The sequence below is a fragment of the Colobus angolensis genome, unplaced genomic scaffold (genome assembly GCF_000951035.1).
Source record: "Colobus angolensis palliatus isolate OR3802 unplaced genomic scaffold, Cang.pa_1.0 Scaffold6, whole genome shotgun sequence".
In the NCBI taxonomy this organism is placed as follows: Eukaryota; Metazoa; Chordata; class Mammalia; order Primates; family Cercopithecidae; genus Colobus; species Colobus angolensis.
The window spans coordinates 14,705,068-14,729,799 of NW_012119598.1; the positions used below are offsets into that span (position 1 = coordinate 14,705,068).

The 24,732-nt window shown below is 36.5% G+C and overlaps 1 protein-coding gene and 1 pseudogene across 3 annotated transcripts in view; both read left to right on the top strand.

Annotated features, from left to right (window-relative positions):
- RNF182 (ring finger protein 182) overlaps positions 1–24,732 on the top strand; it is a 55,007-nt gene that overhangs the window by 865 nt on the left and 29,410 nt on the right. The window contains exons 1-2 of one of the 3 annotated variants that reach the window (XM_011962724.1): positions 1–180; positions 20,232–20,354. The exons of 1 other annotated variant lie outside the window; for it this stretch is intronic. The gene's annotated coding sequence lies outside the window, so the exon portion shown is untranslated. The remainder of the gene's footprint in view (positions 181–20,231; positions 20,355–24,732) is intronic. One more of the 3 variants, XM_011962725.1, reaches the window with a different exon arrangement.
- LOC105526658 lies at positions 23,520–24,088 on the top strand (annotated as a pseudogene).

Sequence of the window (24,732 nt, forward strand, 5' to 3'; positions counted from 1 at the left end):
CGCGGTGTCTCCCTCCGGGCACCGCGGAGGCCGCCGTCCTGGCACCAACTTGAGGGGCTGCGCTGCGGAGGGCGGTTGCGGAGCGCCCGCGCGGGCTGCACCTGCTCAGGGAGCTGCCCCTCTGTTGTTGTTGTTTTTTCCTTCTTGGCGTGCCATCGAGGCTTTTAGGGGGAAAAAAAGGTATGAAAATATTTACCTTTGGATTTTCATGTTTCATGGTATTCTCTTTGAGGAGGGCATGGAGGGACAAGCGAAAGATTTTTACAAATCTCTGAAAAGTGAGCCCATTTTTATATCTGTGGCTGAAGCATTTTGAGGGGACTTCTGAAGTTCGTTTGGATATTGAATCGAAAGACCTTTTCCTTTGGACGGTGCAGTTGCACTTATAACTAGATGGTAAGGGTAGCCCGGGTTTCCCCGGCTGGCAAGACCAGAGTGTAGAGCAGTACCGATACTTTGTCGAGGAGATACTTGGCACCGAGGTCATTGCTTTTGTTTCTGGAAGGTATTGTGTTCATGCTGTAAGGAACTGGAAAGTGGGTTGTGTTTTTTTGTGTGTAGGGAGGCAATCCAAAACACCTGGTGGCAGGTAGCTGGGCGGTGTTTGCCTCGGTGTTTATGAGTGTGATGATAAGGACCATGATGCGGTTGCCATTGGGGCACTGGATATGTTAAAGGTACCCCTGCCCTTTCTCAGTGGCCCCAAGCCTTACAGTCACTTCGTGATAATTAGTTTGTTGCAGATGCGAAGCACAGATTTAAATTGTGACTGTGAAGACTTACTTTTTTGGTACTTAGACATCATCTTACATGTAGTAATATGAAAGAAAACATACATTTTCAGAGATACAGTTGATCAATTCAGAAGGAAATTGTATATATGTTAATAAGACCTGTTTTAAATCATATTTAAATAATATGAGATGTCATATTGGTAACTGGAAAATTAATTAACATATACATAAAGTTGTATATCCAACTTAGTAAAATAATGTATAAGTTGGAATAAATAGGTCAGTTAAAGAACTCTATATGGAATGCAAGAAGTTACATTTTTGCTAGAAAGTAATTAAAACAAACAGTACCACAGATCATTTTGAATTGCAGTTGATTGGAATTCTGGGTATTACAGCTATTTGAGGTGTCGGGCAAAGAGTGATGATCTAATATTCCTCTTCCCTCTTTTGGGATTTTAACACCTGTTAGCCTGCTGATTACTAGGTTTCTCAGTCTGTTCATATTTGCCAGCAACTTTAAGTAATGTCACTTCATTAGAAGATTGTATTGGAAACTAAAGGATTGAAGTTGCAATAACAGTTTGCAGGTTATTTCACAATTGGGCTTGTTTTTAAACTGAATTTTACCTGTGGAAGATTCACAGATGCTCTGCTAAATACTCTTTCATAACGGTAATGAAATGGTACATTGATTAAAACGAAGTAGATCTGTTTTGAGAAGATAAACATAAGAGAAAAATAAGTATTTTCTCACTTAAGCGTGAACAGCAAACAGGATATTGAAGCCTAGGCACATTATATAGACAGAGAATGTAGCTTTATGTTTTGTACTAAAAATAAATTATTTGTGTGTGTGTGTGTTTTTTTCCTAAGGGACCAAGAGAACAGCTTTATTCAGATCTTTGTTAGCAAAATGAGCATTCAAGTTAAAGGACTTGGTCCATGCTTTCAGCCAGATGAAACCCACACTGTGAGTTCTAGCCTCAACATTTATGTTGTGGCCCTTAATCTGAGTGACGAAGAATGGAGATATCCATGGTGAATTTAGCAGAGTAAGAACTGGTGCTTTGCCTTTCCTGCTAGCTCATGCAAGCACAACATTCAATATAGTTTGGCTTCTTCAAAGCTGCATCATTTTCTGCCAAAATATAAAGTCAGTATACAGAAATCAACAATCATGTATTGCATGCACTGCTTGGTTGTAGTTATAAGAGCTCTGAAGCATGAAATGAAGCTTGTGTCAGTGCAGTGGAAAACAATAATCTGGCATGATTATATGTGTTACTAGTGTTCTGAGGTATGTGCATAACCGGATAATGAAACAAAAAATACTATGATATCTGCAATATGTCCTTAGAAAATGCAAACAGAAAGTGTGCTTTCTGTCCATGGTTTAGCCACCTGGTGGAAGCAGGCAACAGCACTGCATATCCCCAGGTGTAAAATACTAGTCATCACTCTTGCTGATTCACAGGACTAGGAGTCTTTTCCTGCATTTCTAGCTTCCGAGTTTTAATTTTATGAAGTAAAACTGGCCCTGAGTTTTGGTATAAGCTGTAAAATATGGCTTGATAATCGTCACCATAGCTGTATTCTACCTGAAAGAATTCTGTAATTTAGTTTATGAAGCATATCCAAAGAAAAAAAAAATGAGCCACAAATGTTCCTGTGTAAGTTAGGATTAACATTATATTTGTGCCATTGAAAGTAGTTGTTTGTAACCACGCAAGCCTGCATGGGCAGCCTAAAACCACTGAAGCCTTTATTAGCTGTTTCTGGGTCAACATTCTCTTGCAATTTCTAGTTGCACTGTGATAACATGATTACTGGTTGGTAATTTAGCATGTAGTGCAATGTGTCGTAGCATTTATAAAAGCACATTTGTGAAAGATGGTAGTTTTTAAATGATTTCTTCATTACCCAAACACTTAGGTTTAGATTTGTGGCTAGGGAGAATAATGTGACCCTGAGACCTCAAGACAAAATGCTATAAATATAAGATATTGTGCACAGTGGGTATTGATCAGAACTACTGTACTGAGAAAAGGCACAGGAGACACATGGTCATGGTGATAGGATGTGGTGTTTAGTAACATGGATTATTAATAGTGATTGATAGAAGCTGAAAAACTTTTGTGGGCATGTGTTTCATTGTTCGTGTTTTCAGTTCAAATGGAGATAAGATGTCTTAAGCTGTTTGGTAAGCCACAAGTGCTTGGGGAAAATATATACTTTTATACAGTATTGTACATAATTTAAATGATATAAACATAGTTCAAGGTAAACGATTGTTTTCCTTATGTGCCAATTGTTTGTAGCAGTTATATAGTATGGTTTTGGACATCAGTCATCCAATGTTTATCAAATGTTTCCTTCTGTATATTCTGTGTTGCTTGATGAAAGTCAACTGACCTCTTGTATTTGGGGACTGCCTTGTTTTTCAACTATTAGGGTTATTTATTTTATATGTAATTCTTTGTGTATGATACCCAAATATTCTCCTTTGGTCTTGTTTTCGGCCTTCCTTTTTTCAGAAGTCGTTAATTTTGTAATGTTTTTAAAAAAACGTTTTATATTTCCAGAGCTTATTTTAATGATGATTTGGTTAATTTGTAATTTGATCAGAAAATAGTGTGCATAAAAAAACACATTATAATCTTTGTATTTTGCGTTTTGACTATTTGTAGACTTTGTATGTTGGATGGTGGAATTTGGGATCCTGTTAGGTGACTGCTTATTTCCATACATACTTTGAACTTGATCTTTGCTTCTTTATCTTATAGTTGTTTGAAGTGAAAACCAAAGAACTAGGAGGTGGAGGCAGCAGTGAGTTAAAAGGTGTTAAAGAGATCAGTACATACTGAGAGTCTGCGGGTGTAGTGGCCAAAAGTGGTGCAGGGGTGGGGGTGCACTGGTGGTGGTTGGGAGGGTAGGGTCAGGGAGTCTGGGGTTGGAAGCTGGGAGACAGTGGTGGCTCTAATAATCTCTTTAACACTTTATGGTCCAGACTCTAAAGCAAATTACCTGAGGTCTTTACCTAGTGACCATTTCCAAAGGGTGGCCAGTCCTACAGAAGAGATGCTGGTGCTGGTCCTGGTCACTTGCCTCCGTTTTTCCTCCCAATTAACTAAAACATGACTCTCTCAAATTGTGATTTAAGTGCACTTTAAATATTGTAAACCACAAATTAAGGCCCAATAATAAAATGTTTCCACATGAATAATGTTATCTAATTGGTCAGGTGCATGATTTAGATAATCAAGATGGCAATGGAACTATAAAATAAAACTGTGTGTTTGGCTAACATATTTGATGTATTTGAGTGAGAGTTGTGTTTGTGAGCAGTCTGTTGTGAACCATCTTCCCTCTTCTATAGCTATGGTCATTCAAGGCAGACATGGTGTTTTACATAAGTTGATCACCATGTGATGTGTCAGGCATAGTTATATTGAAGAATTGTTGTTTACTCAAACTCTTGAATTTTAAATCTTCAATAAAAGGTTTCTGTGTGGTCTTCTCTGGCCTTTTTTTCTTCCTGTATATTGGTTTCCTGAGACCTTGTTTAGTCTGATTGCAGTAATTTTGACTTCCAGCCCTTCTCTGTCAATCAAACCCTTATGAATTCTTCCCTATGGGCCACTTTTCCAAGTACTTCAGAAATATCAACTAATTTAATCCTCACAACAACCCTTTGAAGTAGGTACTATTATCCCTATTTTATGAATGAGGAAACTGATATGATCTCTTTCTGTTATGTTAACCCAAAGGTACATAAAATATACCAGAATCCTGGCTTTATGTCAAGGAATGCAGCAAGCTTTATTTTCTATTTACTGATATCTACTAAGTGTAGAAATAATGACACTAATTATTATGCTTGGGCTTTCCTCCCCCATCTTATTTTCTCTTTTTGCTAAAAATCAACAAAACCTAAAGTCATAAAACAAGAAGCATTTCTTCATAGCACTTTGTGACATGTACCAGTATTTTTTTCTGTACATAGAAACTAGAATAATTTATGAAAAAGATGTTTTCCAAAGGTGGTTGTTCTTTAATTTATTGTTTGTATTCATATATTTAAAGAATATGGTCACCCTTGCATATCTGCAGATTCTATCAATTATGGATTGGAAATATTTGGAAAAAAATAACAATACAATGATAAAAAATAATACAAATAAGAAATCCAGTCTAGGAACTATTTACATGATATTTACATTGTATTAGGTATTATAAGTAATCTACAGATGATTTAAAGTACATGGCAGGATGTACATAGGTTACTTGCAAATACTGTGCCATGTTATACCAGGGACTTGAGCATCCTCAGATTTTGGTATCCTTGGGGGTCCTGAAGCCCACCCCCCTGCAGATATTGAGGGGTGACTACATATTTTCTGTGGTATTGGCCGTGCTATCTACATGTAAATCTATCTTGGAAATGTTGATCCATTTGCATTGCCTCACGGGGTTATCCTCAATCTGGGCTCACCTGCTCTTCCCTAGGCTACCTCTTACATGTGCTAAGGACTAAGTGATACTGCCTTCTCACTCTCTCCCAGTGGAACTCTGTGCATGTCCCTCCTCTGAAATAACACATGTTCTTACTGTCTCCATAGAAGAATGAGTAAGCATTTTAATTTCAGGAGCCTTATTTAAGCTATGTGAAAAGTAGTACTAAATAAGAGACAGCTGTTCATAAAAGCAAGTGAGTAAACATAGTTCTGTGGGTTGATTTAATAGTAAATATTGTAATAACTACTATTTATTAAGCATTTACTTGGTGCCAGGTACGCTATTAAGTATTCCACATAAGCTGTCTCTTTTGATCATCACCATAATTCTTGTTTCCTCATCTATAAAAGGCTAATAAATAGCTTATCCAAGATTGTACAGAGTTGGTAGATTTAAAAACATGATTTGTGTGGATAAACCACAATCTGAATTTGACTATGATTGCTTTGTTAATTACCAGCAGACAAAGAATGCCTTCCTGCTGCAGTGAAGATGCTTTTGGGATTATGTTACTTTGGAAGGAGTGGCAGTTGAGAACTGCCTGGTAGAGCAAATTCAGAGTGGCAGGTATGGATGGCTGAGAAGGAGGAGGTAGTTCTCTGGAGGTAGCCAAGAAAAAGACATCGTTGTTTACAATTATTGCTGCAGACCTCAGATGGGCTTTTGGAGTAGAAGGAGGGAGAGAGCCCCTATCCTCAAGTCTAATTTTGGAAAAAAAAACCCAAAAAATTAAATGGAGTTATTTTCTGTCTCCTGAATTTGTGTTTTGTTTTATACTGTGTTCTGGATTGGAAATGAATAAGGACAAGTGCTACCTGAGTGGTATAGGATGAAATGAAATGAAAAGTAACTCAATAAATGTCATATACCGCAGGCTAAATTCTCTGAAGGTCAGAGCAACGTGCTCTTTGTTACGGTGGGAGATTTCCTTGTTTTAGGATGCTGAAGGTCTGGAGTGTGGTATAAGGGATGAAGTTAGAAGTCTGGGAAGATGTTTTCATTTGGGTCATTCCCCTGCACGGCATGGGGTTTTCCTGGAATTCCTGGTGCGTACTTTTCTTGATAACTCCTGGGGGGAAGAAAGGAGTAAGAGATTTAGAATCTTAACAGTATGGAATAAAACCACTTTTATGATCATCTAATTATTTAGATCACTATGACCTTTTTTCTTTTTTTTTTTTTTAATGTTCAATGCCAATATGAGAAGCCAGACAGCCTGGATTTGAATACTGGCTCTGCCACCTTTTAGTGATATGATCTTGAGGTAGCTGCTTAATCTCTCTGTGCCTTCATTTCATTGCTGCAATGGACAGCATTCTTATGTCCCCTCCAAATTCATATGTTGAAATTCTAACCCCCAAGGTGATCATATTAGGAGGTAGGGCCTTTAGGAGGTGATTAGGCCATGAGGGTGGAGCCCTCACAAATAGTGTTAGTGCCCTTATAAAAGAGACCCCAGAGAGGTCATTGGCCCCTTCTGCCATGTGAGAACATAGTGAGAAGGCACCATCTGTAAACCAATAAGTGGTCTTTTATCAGATACCTAATCTGTCAGCACCTTAATCCTGGACTTCCCAGTTCTCAGAACAGTAATAAAGAAATTTCTGTTGTTTATAAGCCATTCAGCATATGGTATTTTGTTATAGCAATCTGAACAGACTAAGACAATTACCTTTAAAGTGGAGACAATAATATTACTTCACTTGGTGATTGTGAGGATTAAATAAATTAACATTTCTAATGTACTTAATTATTAGTTATTAAGGGTAAGTTTTGTGTGGAGAAAGGAAAATTAATATTTAATTTATTTCAGGTAGAAACAAAAATCTAATTTTCTTTAGGCCTTTAAGTTCAACTTGCATATCTTAATACTCTGTTTATATATCTGGTAAATATGAGCAATCATGTTCACTTTTTCTTTGACTAAACTTTAATTCAAATTGAATAGATTGGATTTCTTAAATTATCAGCCTCATTTATGAACTTAGTTAAATTTCAAACCTTAAATTTTTTTTTTTTTTTTTTTTTTTTTTGAGACGGAGTCTCACTCTGCCGCCCAGGCTGGAGTGCTGTGGCCGGATCTCAGCTCACTGCAAGCTCCGCCTCCCAGGTTTATGCCATTCTCCTGCCTCAGCCTCCCGAGTTGGGACTACAGGCGCCTGCCACCTCGCCTGGCTAGTTTTTTGTATTTTTTAGTAGAGACGGGGTTTCACCGGGTTAGCCAGGATGGTCTCCATCTCCTGACCTCGTGATCCACCCGTCTCGGCCTCCCAAAGTGCTGGGATTACAGGCTTGAGCCACCGCACCCGGCCCAAATATTTTAAATTGCACGTGTTACTTTAATTATTGATTGTTCTGTTTAGATAAATCATATGCTTATTGGGCAAATTTATGACTCAAGTAAGTAAAACCTTACCAAATACTTAGGTGAAGTTCCTTTGAATATTTTGTCACTTACAAAATTAATATTGTATAGACATAGTCAAATACTCCTAAACATTTCAATCAAAATAAATCTTATCTAAAATCTATTACACATTTTGAACTAGAATCACAAGGCTCATCTGTCAGTTTGATGTCAGATTCTTTTAAATTGTGCACAGGCTGTTCCAATTAATATAAGACATATTTCTAAACTTTTCTAAAAAGTAATAATACAAGTGTGATTTTCCTCATCTCTATATTTAATTCTAAACCTTCTCTAGATGGGAGTTAGTTACCCGCTAGAAGGAAGTTTATAATCTCAGATAAACTGAAGGTGCCATTCTAGGTGAACTTTAGTTATCTTACCATCCCATATTGATTTGAAATTGCTGTCTGACCATTTTTTAATTAAAATATGGTTGCTTATTGATCACACATTTAAGGCTTGAATGCTGCAACTGGATGGCACACATTCTGGAGAATTCTTCCTATGACATAGATGGACAGGCTTGGCTCTCCTGTGTAGTCATCATAACAATAGGAGACTCCAAACCCTTCTTTTCAGATAGTGTTGGTTTTTTAACCCTTAGACCAACACTATCTGAAATATGTACTTCTAAGTTATGGGTAGTGATATTGAACAGTAAGATTTGGCCAGGTGCGCGACTCACACCTGGAGCCGAAGCAGGAAGATCACTTGAGGCCAGGAGTTCAAGACCAGCTTGGGCAACATAGTGAGATCCCACCTCTACAAAAAGTGCTAAAATTAGCTGGGCACGGTGGTACGCATGTGTAGTCCCAGCTGCTCCGAAGGCCGAGATAGGATGAGGCAGGAGGATTGCTTGAGCTCAGGAGTTCAGGTTTCCATGAGCCATGATTATTCCACTGCACTCCAGTATGGAGTGAGACTCTGCCCCTTAAAAAAAAAAAGAAAAAGTAAAAAGTAATTATTTTTAGTAATAGATTTTATTTAACCTAATATATAAAAATTACTATAATTTCAACATGTAATCAATAAAAAAATTATTAATGAGATACTAAACATTTTCATTTTGCACAAACAATTTGGAATCTGGTGTGCATTTTATACTTAGAATTTCTAACATCTCAATTTGGATGGTAAATTTTCAGCAGTTAAAGTGAGGCCGGGCATGGTGGCTCACTCCTGTAATCCTAGCACTTTGGAAGGCTGAGGTGGATAGATCACCTGAGGTTGGGAGTTTGAGACCAGCCTGGCCAACATGGTGAAACCCCGTCTCCACTAAAAATACAAAAATTAGCTAGACCTGGTGGCGCGTGCCTGTAGTCCCAGCTACTCAGGAAACCGAGGCAGGAGAATCGCTTGAATCTGGGAGGCGGAGGTTGCAGTGAGCCAAGATTGCACCACTGCACTCCAGCCTGGGCAACAGGAGGAGACTCTGTCTCAAAAAAAAAGAAAAAAAAAAAAAAAAGAAAGAAAGAAAAGAAATGTGGTCTTACCAAAAGAGTAATGTTATATTTGCAGGAAAAATATTTTTCATTGGTTCAGTTTCTAAATTTAAATTAATTGAAATTAAATATGATGTAGATTTCAGCTTATTTGCACCAGCCACATTTCAAGTGCTCAATAGCCAAACGTGACGAGTGGCTGCCATGTTGAATAGTGTAGTCCTAGACTTGATTCAGAGTCACTCCTCACCCTGTCTCTTACTGTTATGGAGTCCCTTGTTGTTATGATGACTATACAGGAGGGCCAAGCCTGTCTGTCTATATCAGCTTTACGCTTTGCCCACCAACGTTTGAGATATCTTCTTTCATTCTGTTGGATTCTTCATTTCCCTTGCTCACAATTATGTTAGTCGTTTTAATGACATCTCTTGGTTTGAAAGGCATTTTAATGTGATTTCATTAGACCCAAATATTCTGTACTTTCGCCTGTTTTTCTGAGTGACTTCTCCAACAATGTTTTTTTGATTTGTGTACAACAGTTGTACTTCCAGAGGTGGTGCAGTGGGGTAGGCTTATGCCATCTCTGTTTCGTCATAGGTAGTTTGCCATTTAGATAGGATTATGAAGACCGAACTGTGATCCAAGCATGAGCTCTCAGTGCTGGCTGGCAGCCCCACTCCTTTTTTCTAGTCTGTTTGTTATTCTTCTATCCTGGACAAACAAATCCAAATAAACAAGAATATTAGCAGAGATAAATAAAATTGAGATAATTAAAATAATGCAAATGAGTGGATGAGTACCTTAGATTAAAAGGTAAGGTAACATTTAAATAGGAGTTTGAGTGACAAGAGAAGATTTGCTCAAGAGCAGAGCATTTCAGACAGAATCAGTGCAAAGGCCCTGAGTCAGAGAGAGAAGGCAGGAGAGTCATATGAAATGAGGTTAGAAAGAAAAGGGTGGCCAGATTGCTCCAGACTTTGTTATTTGTGGTAAGGACTTGAGTTTTATTCTATGTGGAATAGGAAGCCACTGGAGGACTTTTTGTAGAAGTGGTCTGGGAAAGATGGGAGTAATTTGGTTATCATTTTAGAAATACTATTCCATGTAGAGAACAAATCTACATGGAAGATGTAAGGGGACAAGATTGGTACCAGGGAGACTTGTTAGGAGCCAATTTCGATAGTCCAGGTGAGAGATGGTGTATTTACCACAATTTTAATTTTACATTTATTTATGTGATAGATTGATACCATCCTCAGTAGACTGTAAGCTCCAACAGGGCAGAAACAATGTCTTTTTTTTGCCTAAAGTTGTAATCCCAGTGTAGTATTCCCAGATGTAGTCCCCGTATGTTGACTTAACTGTCAATTCAACATTTTCCATATTTCACACATAGAAGATATGTGTATGTATCATGACCAAATAAATTACTGTAGCTAGCAGGAAAGTATTCCTAAAGTCAGAATATCAAGGCCTTTATTCAGATATTCAGATTAGAGCTGGAAGTCTTTCACTCTGATTCGGACAGTGAAATGACTTACAAACCACATATTAACAAGTAGAAGATATTTTCACAGGAAATCAGAACATTTGATGATCCAAAAAGATAGCACATTAGTTATAACCATACGATGTCACTGAAACTGTTGAAATTGTTATGATCTCTTAATCATGATAATGTATGGATAGAAAACTTACTCAGCAATGTATCTTACATGGAATATATACAAAAGATGTTTAAAAATAAGACATCTTGCTATGATTCATTTGAGATAGACATCACTTATCATAATGGGGTACTAGAAATGCCCTATGCTGTTGATACAGTTTTGGTGGGTGAGTGTATTAGTTCATTCTCACATTGTTATAAGGAACTACTTGCGAGTGGGTAATTTATGAAGAAAAGAGATTTAATTGATTCACAGTTCTGCAGGCTGTGCAGGAAGCACGGCTGGGGAAGCCTCAGGAAACTTAAGAATCATGGCACAAGGCGAAGGGAAAGGAGGCACATTTTACATGGCCAGAGCAGGAAGGAGGAAGAGAGATGGGAGAGGTACCACAGGCTTTCAAAGAACCAGATCTCCTGAGAACTCTGTCACGAGACAGCACTATGGGTATGGTGCTAAACCATTAGAAACCGCCCCTTTATCTAATCACCTACCACCAGGCCCCACCTGCAACTTTGGGAATTAAAATTCAACGTGAGATTTGGGTGGGGACACAGAGCCAAGCCATATCAGTAAGGAACTAGCATCATGAAAAATTTAATGTTTTGCTTCTCCCTGTCTTTATAGACAATGATGGAAGAGTTAGAAATCCTTAAACAGCTTTATGTAGACAACTGGACACATAATTAGAAGAAGTTTAAAGCATTTTAGAACTCAGGATAATATCTCTATTGAGATTCAGTTATTCTTTGATCTGCAGTAAATTTAAATGGTCGTGATTGGTCTATAAATACAAATTTTTCTTTCACAGACAGTTTTAAAAGGGGAAAATTTAGACAGCTCTCGTAAAAATCTCACATTGTAGAGTAGGAAATTTCTTAAGTAACACTGTGCTAGGCACTAATGACTCAAAGATGAACAAATCAAGTATAGCCCTACCCTGCTGATGCGAACAGAAGAAATTACAGGTAAGTGTCTGGTCGTTACACAAGTGTGTATCATGATAGGGCATATATGCCTGTGGGATCTGTAGGAGAGGCATCCAAGCAAGATTTGGGATTTGGGAATAATTGATGTCTCTACTGGATGAAGGATGACCCAGGAAAGCAGGCAAATATGGGAAAGTTTGGGGTGGTGAGAGTGGGTAAAAGAGCTATAAAGAGGGAACTGGGCATCGTAAAAGCTTAGAATCCATTTGAGATAATGTGGCTTCTTTTGGAGAGTAAAAAGAATTGGGGGGGATGGAGTGAGGTCGGGGAGGAGAAAGGAGTAAGAGATGTGGCTGGTGAGGTAGACAGAGGCCAGATGAGGTAGATGGTAAAATATTTTAAGCAGGGGAGTAAATGATCAGATATGAGTTTTAAAAAATCTCTCGTGGTGTTACATGTAGACTTTTCACAATCACATTACCTGTTTTGTGTTGTGTGTATCCTGTATAGACATAGGAAGCATTACTTTTATTTTTAGATACTCTTGTTATTGAAGGTTAACATACGTATAGGAAAGTGCACGAATCATGAGGATATACAGCTTTCATGCATTTTCAAGTGAGTCCCCTGTGTAACTACTACTCACATCAAAAAATAGAAGATTACTATCACCCCCAAATCCTTCCTTTGCCTTTTTTTCAGTTATTACCTGCCCCCAAAGGCGACCCATAGTCTGAATTCTAACACTGTTGATTAGTTTTGCCCATTTTAGAACTGTATACAAATGGAATCAGGCAGTGTGTACTTTATGTGTGTGTGTTTGATAGCTTTCATCAACTATTTAGGATATTCATCCTTGCTGCTGGATGTAGTAATAGTTTGTTTTTTGTCTCTCTCATTTTGGTGTAGTATTTCATTGTTGCCTGTAGCACACTTTTTAAAATCGTACTGTTCATAGACATTTGGGATGTTCCCGTTTTCAGCTATTACAAATAGTGCTGCTATAAACATTCTTATACATGTGTATGTGAGCATTTCTGTTGTGCCTCTCTGTAGAAGTAGAAAGGTCATGGGTTATATGAATGATTTAGCTGTGATATTGCTATCAAGCATTTGCCACACAGTTCTCCAGGTGGTTATATCAGTGACATTCTCAACATCAGTGTATGAAAGTTCTAGTTGTTTCGTATTCTCGCTCATAGTTGTATTGCCAGTCATAGTGGCAGATGAAAAATGATATCTCATTGTAGTTTTTATTTGTACTTTCCTAATAAGTGATGTTGAGCATTTTTTCATGTTTTATTAGCCATTTGGATAGCCTCTTCCATGAAATGCCAGTTCAAGTATTTTTGTCCATTAAAAAAGATTATCTTTTTCTTACTGATTTTTATGGAGTTCTTTATATTTTCTAGATAGAAGTCCTTTGTGCAATATATTTATTGTGGAATTCTTCCACACTATAGCTTGCTTTTAACTCTTATAATTTTTCAATCAGAAGTGTTTAATTTTAATGAACTCATTTATATATCTTATTTTAATGTTAGTGCTTTTTGTGTCTTAAGAATTTTTTGCCTGCTCCAAGATCATGAAGATATTCTCCTATGCTACCAAGAAGTTTTATTGTTTTACTTTTCACATTTAGATTTATAACTCCTTTGAATTGATTTTTGTGTATGGTGTGAGGTAAGGGTCAAAATGATTTTTATCTATGTAAATATCTTGTTGACCCAGCATTATTTATTGAAAAGATGATCCCTTCTCCATTAAATTGCAGTGGCATCCTTTTCATAAAAATAAGTAATCATATGCTTATGAATCTCTGTCTGGAACCTGTATTTTGTCCTTATGATGTATTTGTCTAATAAAGTGTCTTACATAATCCCAGCACTTTGGGAGGCCAAGGTGGGTGGATCACTTGAGGTCAGGAGTTTGAGACCAGCCTGGCCAACGTGGCGAAACCCTGTCTCTACTAAAAATACAAAAATTAGCCAGGCGTGGTGGTTCACACCTGTAATCCCAGCTACTTGGGTGCCTGAGGCATGTGAATTGCTTGAACCCAGAAGGCAGAGGTTATAGTGAGCCAAGATTGCATCACTGCACTCCAGCCTGGGCGACAAGAGCGAGACTCCATCTCAAAAAAACAAAAACAAAAAAGCGTCTTACATTGATGTAATCCTGATACCAGGTAGTATAAGTTCTTCAGTTTTGTTTTTTTGTCTTGATTTTCTTTTAGCCCATTTTTAGTGTTTGGCATTTACATACAGATTTTAGGATCATCCTGTCAGTTTCCACAAACAACCTGATAGATTTTTATCAGAATTGCATTGACTCTGTAGATCAATTTGGGAGAGTTGACATTTTTATAATATTGAGTCTGCTAATCAATGAACACAATATAGCTCTCCATTTGTTGTCTTTAGTTTCTCTAAGTAATGTTTGGAAGTTCTCTCTGTAGTATTCTTGTACTTCTTTCATTAGATTTGTTCTTTTTATTGTTATTGCAAATGCCATCTTTTAAAATTTCACCTTGTAATTTTTTGTTTCTTGTGTATATAAATACATTTTTATATCTTGACCTTGATTCCAGGGATTTTGCTGTATTCACTTCTTAATCTTAATAACTTATTTGTAGAATGATTTGGATTTTCTATGTGCATAATCACTGTATGTGATGGATAAAGAGCTTTGTTTCTTTCTTGTCTGATTCTTATCTCTTTCACTTTTTTTATTGCCTCATTGCTCTATCTAGGACCTCAATTATAATTTTGAATAGAAATGGTGATAGCGTGTACTTTGTCTTATTCCCAACTTCAGGGGGAAAGCATTCAATATTTAAAATACGGCTCTTGCTTAGAAGTGTTGAAACCTTTTTATCGATTAAGAAAATTCTCATTTCTAATTAATGGTTATTTTAATCATGAACATGTGTTGAGTTTTAGCAAATGATTTTCTGCATTTATTGAGATGATCATATGATTTGTTTCTCCTTTATTTTGTCAATATGGTAATCACATTTTAAAAAATGTTAGAACAGTTTTGCGTTTCTATCAAAAATCCAACTGATGTGCTATTATTTTAGTGTTTTGTTGGACTCAGTTTGGTGATATTTTGTTTAAGAATTTGTCTGTTTAGGAGAGAGATTGGTGTAAGTATCTGAATAGTGCCTCCCTTTGCATTCTTGATATTTACGATCTGTGCCTTTCTTCCCCCCTTGCCTGGGGTTTATCAAATTTATTATTTTATCAGTGAACTTATTTTGACTTTTTTTTTGCTATTGTATGCTTATTTTCTAATTTATTAATTTCTGTTCATAGTTAGTACTTTCCTAATATTTTTGGCTTTGGGTTTTCTGTTTTTTCTAACTTTGTGAAAATGATACTTAGATTATTGATTTTCAACTTTTCTAACATATGCATTCAAAGCTCTGCATTTTCCTTAAGCATGGCTTTAATAGTATCCTCTTAAATTCTGTCACATTTTTTCTGCTCAAAATATTTAAAAATAGCCATGTGTTTTTTTCTTTGACCACAAGTTATTAGACATTTATTGCTTAATTTCCAATGGTTTAGGATATTCTAAAAATCTTGTTGATTTCTAGCTTAATCCAGCTATTGTCAAAGAACATGCTATTAACGTTTTAGTCTTTTGATATTTTTGAGACTATTCTTATGGCCTGGATATGATCATTTTTGCTGAGTGATAGACATGCACTTGAATAGACTACACAATATGTTCTGTAGTTGTAGTTGCAGAATTTGGTGCACATAGATTGGGTCAAATTCATTAATTGTATTGATCAAAGTTTCTATCTACAGTTTTTCAGTCTGCTTATTCTGTCAGTTATTGGAATGGATAAGCAAAATCTCTTACTGTGATGATGAATTTTTCTACTTTTCATTCTGTCAGTTTTTAAATATATATTTTAAGGATATGTTATTAAATACATACAAACCTATAATTGTTTTAATTCCTTGGTGTATTGTACCCCTTTCCTCTCTGTACCTCTCATAATGGTTCTTGACTTACTGTTTACAGGTCTTATAATAGTATATACCAACTCTCCTTTGTTAGTTGGTTAGTGTTTCCATGGTATATCTTTTTATATACTTTAAATTTCCTTACTTTATTTTTAGTTGTTTGTTTTATAAGCCGCATATAGCTGGCTTTTGTTTACTTATCTCACCTGACAATCTTTCGAGCAGCTAATAGTTCATTTACATGTAAAGTACTTGATAATATAATTGGGTTTAAACTTCCCATTGTACTATTTGTTTTCCAACTGTCCTATCTGTTCTTTGTTCTTCTTTTCTTCTTTCTTGCTTTTAAAAAAATTAATAAAGCAATTTTAATTCAGTTTTCTTCTTTTCTTGATAGTTATACATTGTGTTTTACTCTTTTGGCTGTTATCCTAGAGATTATAGCATCTATTTTCACTTATGAATATACATTAAATTAGTATTTTAATCCTTCGGTGATGATGTAGTGTTATTAGAATACTTTGACTCCATAAACCCCTTGCTCTTTTTGGAATGGTTGTATCATTTTAATTCCACACATGAATAAAATAACCTGATACATGATTATTGCTGTTTTATACAGTATTTATATTTATCATTTATTTTCATTCCTTCATGTAAGTCTGTGTTTCCCTTTGGGATTATTTTCTTTTTGCTGGAAGAACGCCCTTTAGTATTTCTATTTTTACCTGTTTGAAAGTATTTTGTCTTAATTTTTGAAGCATATTTTTGCTGCATGTGGAATTCTAGATTGACAGTTTCTTTCAGCACTTTAAAGATGTAATTTCATTGTTCTCTGTTTTCCATTATTTTTGTTGAGAAATCGGCTGTCAGTCTCACTTTGGTCCTTTAGAGGTGATGTGCCTTTTTCCTCTGTGTGTTAAAATTTTTTTCTTTGTCTTTGGTATTGAGGAGTTCTATTATGATGTGCTGAGGCACTTTTTCTCTACTATTTATCTTGCTTGAGGATCATAGAGGTTCTTGAATCAGTTTTAGAATATTCTTTAATTACAAAATTTTTTTTTGAGACAAAAATCTTGCTCTGTGGCCCAGGCTGGAGTGAAGTGGTGTGATCTCAGCTCACTGCAACCTCTGCCTCCTGGGCTCAGGTGATCCTCCTGCCTCAGCCTTCTGAGTAGCTGGGACTGACTACATGTGCCACCACACCTGGCTGATTTTTTAAATTCTCAGTAGAGATAAGATTTTATCATTTTGGCCTTCTGAGTAGCTGGGACTGACTACATGTGCCACCACACCTGGCTGATTTTTTAAATTTTCAGTAGAGATAAGATTTTATCATTTTGGCCAGGCTGATCTCAAACTCCTGATCTCAACCTATCCACCTGCCTCAGCCTACCAGAGTGCTGGGATTACAGGTGTGAGCCACCACCCCTGGCCAGTTTTAGAATATTCTTAGCAGCTTTCTCATCAAATAGTATTTCTTCTGGTCTGATCACTTTCCTCCCCTCCTAGAAGTACAATTTTATAGCCTTTAGATCTTTCACCCTGTTCTATTTGACTCCTAAACTCTTTTTCCCATTTTCCATTGTATTTTTTCCTCTTTAGTTTGGAAATTTTCTAATGACATATGTTTCAATTCATTAATGTTCTCATCTTCTGTTCTTATTTTTATTTTATTTTGTTAGGGCTTTATGGAAGTATAACTTATACACCATAAAATTCAGCCATTGCAGGTGTAGCATTCAATGATGTTAGTTAAATTCACAGAGTTCTGCAACTAGAGAAAGAAAATCTTACCTTATTCTTTATCTTTTCTGAAATTCTTATTTGGTAGATTAGTAGATACAAACAGCCCTGATAAAGCTATAATTATTTAATTACATTCAGGGAATACTAATGGCTACCTTATCTAAATGGTGAAAGTAGTTTCTAAATTATAAAGTACTATTAATATATACTTTTACTCATCCAAATAAAAAATTATATTTAATAACATATATATCTAAACCCTTGGTAAAAATAAAATGCTAAAATGCTATACAGTGTAAGGTGTTATTACCATGTGCATAGAGGTGGTTCCTGCTTGTTTTTTTTTTTTTCTTTTTGTAGAAATAGGGTCTCACCATGTTGTCCAGGTTGTTCTTGAACTGCTGGGCTCAAGTGATCCTCTTGCCTCAGCCTTCCAAAGTGATAGGATTAGAGGCCTGAGCGACTATGCCTGGCTGAAGTCTATGTTTTTTTGATGGAGATATAAAAATAGGACTTTTTTTTTTTTAGCAGTAAATCATCTATGCTACTGGGTAAGTGAATATTGAGGTGCCAGTAGAACTCTGTATCATTGGTACTTATATTACTGCCTTGGAACTCCTATATTTTGCATACATGCCTGTCCCCCCCTGTGAATTACAAATTTTTTGAGGAAGGTGACAATGTCTTGCTCATTGTTAGTATCATTGTATGGTACCTCGAACATGGAAAATATTCAACAACTGTTTGCTAAGTTAATGAAGTTTTGCAGCCGACACTTTTAAAAATGATAAGACATATTTTATTCAGTACTACTTCAGCAAGAGAGAGACCTCAGCGTTACCAGAGCTTAACTGAACTGAACAAAAGACAGGAGCCCTTTTAAATGCTGGGATATACTAAACAAAAGGTACTAAAAGACATTAAAGGTGATTTGTGTGTGTAGTTAGGCAATGTGGGTTTGTTAATTGGTGTTTGTCTGGAGAAGCAATTGGTTCTTGTGTCTTTAGGACAGGAAATCATAGCTTTGCAATTTGGGACAAGATGCCCACCAGTTAGGCTCTTACCCTCCTACAAGAACTGGGCAACAGGAGAGATATCTCTCTGGATGTTTACGTTTCAAAGAGGTGGCTCGCAGGACCTTGAGGAGCTGTTTTTGGGTAGTAGAGGATTTACATCTTAAAGGTAAAAGGAAAACATTTACAGTTGCAAGCTTTCAAGAGTAAACGCTCTAGATAAGGAAGGTCAGGGACCTATTATCAGGTGTTGGCTAGAATGAACAGAAAGTTATTTTGGCTTAAGAAATAATTTGAGAAAGCTCTGAGCTTTCTCAGCTAGGCATGTTAAGGAGGTGGTGTTGTCATCGTAGGGACATGGCCTTGAGCTGACAGAACCTGAGCTAGTGTTTGTTCAAATGTCTTAGTATGGAGGGTTGATGAAATGGGTTGTGCTGAAAGTTGCAGTTTGTATAGGCCAAAGTGGAGGCCTAGTTGAAAAGAGGACTCAGAGGAGCCTGACTAAAGTTTGGTCAAGGAGAGGGTCTTTGTCAATAATGCAGGGCAAGGAAAGGTAATTTATGCATGGAAATTCAGGATGAAACCAGAAATGGGGTGGAAATCAGGCATACCTATAAGAATTTAACGTCCAGCACTGGCCGAGAAAGAACTAGTGTTTAGTTAACCAGGTCTGCTATATCTGTTATTTCTACTTAATCCTTTCAATGCACCTGTGAGGTCAGTACTGTCTGTATGTTACGATCAAGAGACAGAAGCACAGATATTTTAAATAACATGTTCAGGGTTATATAGTTAGTGATCAGTGGAGTAGGGATTCCATCTCAGATTTTTTTTTACTTCAAATGACTCTAATCATGAGTATTTAATATTGTTATATAGCAATTTGCTTTCCTCAGAAGTGATTTACATTAATAACAGTTAAGATTGCTAAGCTGCTTACTAAGTGGCTAATCCTAAGAAGAACATTTAGCCGGGCTTAATAAACATTGAGGAGTGAGAACATAAGAGTGTTACTAGAGCTTTGCTTTCTTAGGGTGGAAATGCCCTCAGTTGTCACTTGAATTCCTGCTAACACCCCAATATATGTGGAAAGGTTGCTCTTAATTATATGTGATATATATAATGATCTATGTATATAATGATCAACCTATAGTGTTGGAGCTGGAAGGTCTTTAGCCATCAAGCCCAGAATCTTAATTTCTCAGATAAAAAAGCCATGACCCAGAAAGTTTAAGTGATTTACCCAAGTGATTTACTCAAGATCTCAGTCTGTGCATTAGAGAGAGCTGGGCTTGATTTAGCCAAAAATTATTGTGGCCCACTTTGGGGATTTACCCTCAGAGGTTGTCATCACAAAATGTATGTATCAAATGTGAAACTGCCACTTCGTTGCCAGTGCATTCTTTTAGCAAATAACCTTAAATGTTGGAATTGCCCTTATGGGGAGATAATGGTACCTCAGCAGTGCCCCTTAGAGCCCAATCAGGTGATTTTGCAGAGCTTTCTGTTTTAAACACTTCTGTCTAAAGTGTTTAGTGTGATGCTATAGGTCAGGCAAAAATATAGTAACAGCAACATGACAACGACAACAAAACAACCAACGTGGATAAACAAACGAACCTTAAAAATTTTTTGTCACTACAATGTTTTAACAATTTCAAAGACTGACATAGACCTCTTCCCTTACTTATGTTAATACCTATTAGTTTATGCTGTTTTTAGTGTTAAATGGTAAAATGTTTATTCCCTTGTTATAGTCCATTACTGCAGTGGCTAAATTTCATCTTGACAGTTTTCCTCTGCCTTTTTGGCATCCCATTCATTCTGATTACACCAGTGGATCTGTTACCAGAAAGGGGTCCCAAACCAGACCTCAAGAGAGGGTTCTTGGATCTTGTGCAAGAAAGAATTCAAGGTGAATCCACAGAGTAAAGTGAAAATAAGTACTTTAAGAACGTAAAGGAATTAAAGGGTGGCTATTCCATAGAGAGACTAGGGCATTCTCAAAAGCAAGAGGAGAAACACGTCTGCCTTAGGTACAGTGCTTATTTCTGTATAACAAAGGAAAAAGTCATGGGGAGATGTACTTTACTACAAGGGTTTGTGACAAAGTATTGTTAATCTTTATGTAACTACTTTGGAAAGAATCTGTATTATCTTTAAAGCAAAATATTATTATTATTATTTTATTTTTATTTTTATTTTTATTTTTTTGAGATGGAGTCCCACTCTGTTGCCCAGGCTAGAGTGCAATGGCACGATCTCAGCTCACTGCATCCTCTGCCTCCTAGGTTGAAGCAGTTCTACTGCCTCAGCCTCCTGAGCAGCTGGGACTACAGGCATGTGCATTATTACGCCTGGCTAATTTTTATATTTTTAGTAGAAACGGGGTTTCACCGTGTTGATCTCAAACTCCTGACCTCAGGTGATCCACCCTCCTTGATCTCCCAAAGTGTTAGGATTACAGGCATGAGCCACCGTGCCTGACTGCAAAACTTATTCTTAAACTAAGAATACTTTTGTTCATAAGATATTGGGACATCAGGACATTTCCTGGGTCTGTTATTTCCTGGGTTTGTTAAGTCCTGGGTCTATTCAGTAAACATTACTAACTTCTTCCCTTAACTGTAAATATCCTATGACTAAAAAGTCTAGCCTCCTGGGAATGCAGCACAGTAGGTCTCAGCCTCATTTTACCCAGCCCTAATTCAAGATGGAGTCACTCTGGTTTGAATGCCTCTGGCACATTTCTCGCCTCCCATTTATAAGGGGAGCCTTAATCCTAAAGGTTGCAGAGGGATAGAAATTTATCTTCTGTAGCTTCTTCAGGCTGAACAGGGGCTATGATGCTCCTACCTAACAATATTTAGGGTCTCTTGTATTTAGAGTTGGGAGGAGTTTAGTCAGAAAGAGTATGGTGAAGGTCATTCAAAACTCTGAGTCTTGATGAAAGATGATACCTGGAAGATTAATAAGTCTTTAAGAAAACATCGAGTAAGCTTCTTCTAAATTATAGACAAAGAGTACCACAGCAATATATTCTAGAACTGTAAAGCGAAATCAGTAAAATTGTCTCAAATAAACGAAGTAAGACAGCTCTCTATGAACTGGGGAATTGTGGGAACCAAGGTGATATGGGGTTGCTAGCTGATTTCATTATGTGTCCAGAATTAGAATATTAATTCAGATTTTTATGTTACTCATGCTGCTTGTTTCTTTTGAGCAGCAACCAGAGATCACTGGTTGGTTCACAGGAATAAGCAGGGTCAGTCTAAATTGCAGAAAAAACTCAAAGTCAATGGACGAGACCAGAGTCTAATAACAGGTGTACCATAGTTTGTGAAACGTAATTTTTCTATCTCCAGGCCCTGTTTTTATTAAAACAAACCATGTCAGGACTGATTTGTTTGCAAAATAAATTATAGTCTTATTGTATGTGGCCTGGTTGTTTGTATAAAGTGAAGCAAGAATAATAATTTGCCATATAGTGTCTTTTGACTTTGATGGAACTGTGTTCTATAATGTAATCTTAGATTAGACTTTTTAAAGCCTTGAGACCAGTCATGGATTTATATGTGCCTGCAAATACGAGTTGGGTAAGTTTCTCTCCTCTGGAGGTCCCAAGATATTTGGGGCTCCAGGGCCTGTCAGAAAGTGACATTCTTTACTTACCACAGGTCAGGAGCTCTGTGCAAGGCTCAAGAGTCCTGTACAACGCTCAAGATATGAGGTCAGTTTTCTTAGGGGCTTTAATTGGCTCTATAAATGAATTTTGATTCCTTAAAGCAGTCTGTTTACATTTGAAAGCATGTCAGTCATTCCAGTCAAAGCCTTGGTAAAATAACTAGTGTCTCCAATTGTGTCTTGTCACAAAGGAAAAAGTCTTACTGGACTTATGTAAATAGCTATATCACTGTAAGTTAAAAATACTCACAAATAGTTTCCAAATTTGGGAGAAATCAGGTAGAGAGAATGAAACGTGCTGTAAATTTTGTTTACAGTAGTATACTATACTCAATTGTTAAAAGCTGTAAATAGCTCAAAATAAAAGTTTTCTTGACTCTTAAAAACAAAACAGAAAGGCAAAAAGTCATAAATAGATTATTTTGGTCTTCTATTAGTTGTCTATGCAATTCCTGTTTTTCTCAATATTTATGAATACATTAGTTTTCCAAGAGTCTTGGAAGTTTTCTTCTATTTTAATGGCATACATTTCAAAGCTGTCAAAGTCCTGCTTTATAAGAGTACTTGTCAGAGTCCTATAGCTGATTATAAACTGCCTTTTGAAGAGAATCAAAACAAGACAATTGCTTGTGGATGACAAAAAGTCTTAGGGCAGCTGTAGTCAGAAACACAATTGACAAGGAAATTTGGCTACCCTTGTGACACACAATAATTTAAGATAACAATTATAACTATTAATGATAATATATACTAAGTTATACAAGAATTATTGTAGTTTTGCATAATTTTGGAACACATACCAATGACACATATAAATAACCCAAAGAACGTCCGATGCCATTTTGTATTTGACAATACTTCCTATATGATTTTAGTTATTTTAACTAAATTTAACTAAATAACTAAATTTAAGTTATTTAACTTCAGGGGACCTCATATCTAAAAGGATTATCAAGTCAGGAAAGACTTAATTTATAATTTGATTTTGGAAAGTTTGTTAAATAGCAAAGGTGTAAAACACGTTATGTTATAAAATAGAATCTCAGGTCACTGATTTATTTAGCCAAAATTATAACTTAAAGATTTAAAAAAGGCAAAAACTTTTACCCATTGATAGAGGGAAGAGTTAGCTTTCCAAATAATGTCTCTTTTCTCTCCTTTCTTTTTTTTTTTTGTTCAAAAGGCAAACAAAAATATTTTATATTTTAATATTACATGAAAATCTTGTTCAAAAGAGAAAGGCAAATTTCACTTTTGTGTTAATGTACTATTAATGTCAAATCCAATTTTTAATAAAATCATATGGACCAAATCTACTCACTCCGAATCAGTTTGACCATAAAGTAAGATTCTCATAAACCTTTTATAATCCTTTACATTTTTTGTTGATGGCAAGATGGCTGCCTTTGTCTTTGCCAGTGTAGTGAGAGCAGCTTCAGGAACCTTATAGCCCCTGAATGTTTTGGCATCTTCAGCCTACCAAAATTGTGTCAAGAATGCCTCTCTTATTTCTGCATTGTCTACTGGACGTTTTAGTCATATTCAGACAGCAGTTGTTTCCTCCGCTCCCAGACTTACCACATCTGTCAGAAACCTGACATGTGGGCATCCTGCAGTGATCTTTAATAGAGCGGCCCCTTTGCTTCCAAGTGTCCTGAAGCTGCCAGTCAGATCTCTAACATTCGTCTGTACACAAAAAGGTAAGAGAAAGACTGTGAAAGCTGTCATCTATAGGTTTCTTCGACTTCATTCTGGCCTTTGGTTGAAGAGAAAGGCTGGTTATAAGAAAAAATTATGGAAAAAGACACTTGCAAGAAAAAAAGCGATTGAGGGAATCTGTGTTCTGCAGTAAAACTCAGAGTAAACTCTTAGATAAAATGATAACTTCTTTCTGGAAGAGACGAAAAACCGGTATGATGATGATCCTTATCAAAGTATTATGATCAAACAAACCTGAAAGTATAGATCGGAAGTTTCACTTGTTTCTCAGCTATTGAATATGTATCTTTGTGTACATGGTATCTTCGCAAAAATGGGTAAATATAAAACTTCATGTAAATTGTACCAACGAATAGGTAAACATACAGGGCCAATGTTAAACTTATAAAAGTTTTAAAACTTAAACAATTTTTTGCTGAAGAGTAGGTCAATGCTCTAACCCTGTTGTGCGTTTTTCCAATATTCAGTTTATGGAAAAACTAAACAATATCCTTTTAATTTTAGTCACTTTGTTCACACACAGAATTTCTTTTACAAGATTAATTTTTTACAAACCTTCCACCATTTGCTAAAATTTTTAGCTTTATTCTATCTAACTTAAAATAATTTTTTGTGTCCTTTTTTTTTTTTTTTTTTTTTTTTTTTTTTTTTTTTTGACAGAGTTCTGCTCTGTCTTCCAGGCTGGAGCGTGATGGCGCAGTCTTGGCTCACTGCAACCTCCACCTCCCGGGTTCAAACAATTCTCGTGCCTCAACCTCCCAAGCACCTGGGATTACAGGCACACACCACCACACATGGCTAATTTTTGTATTTTTGGTAGAGATGGGGTTTCACCATGTTGGTCAGGCTGGTCTTGAACTCCTGACCTCAGGTGATCCGCCTGCCTTGGC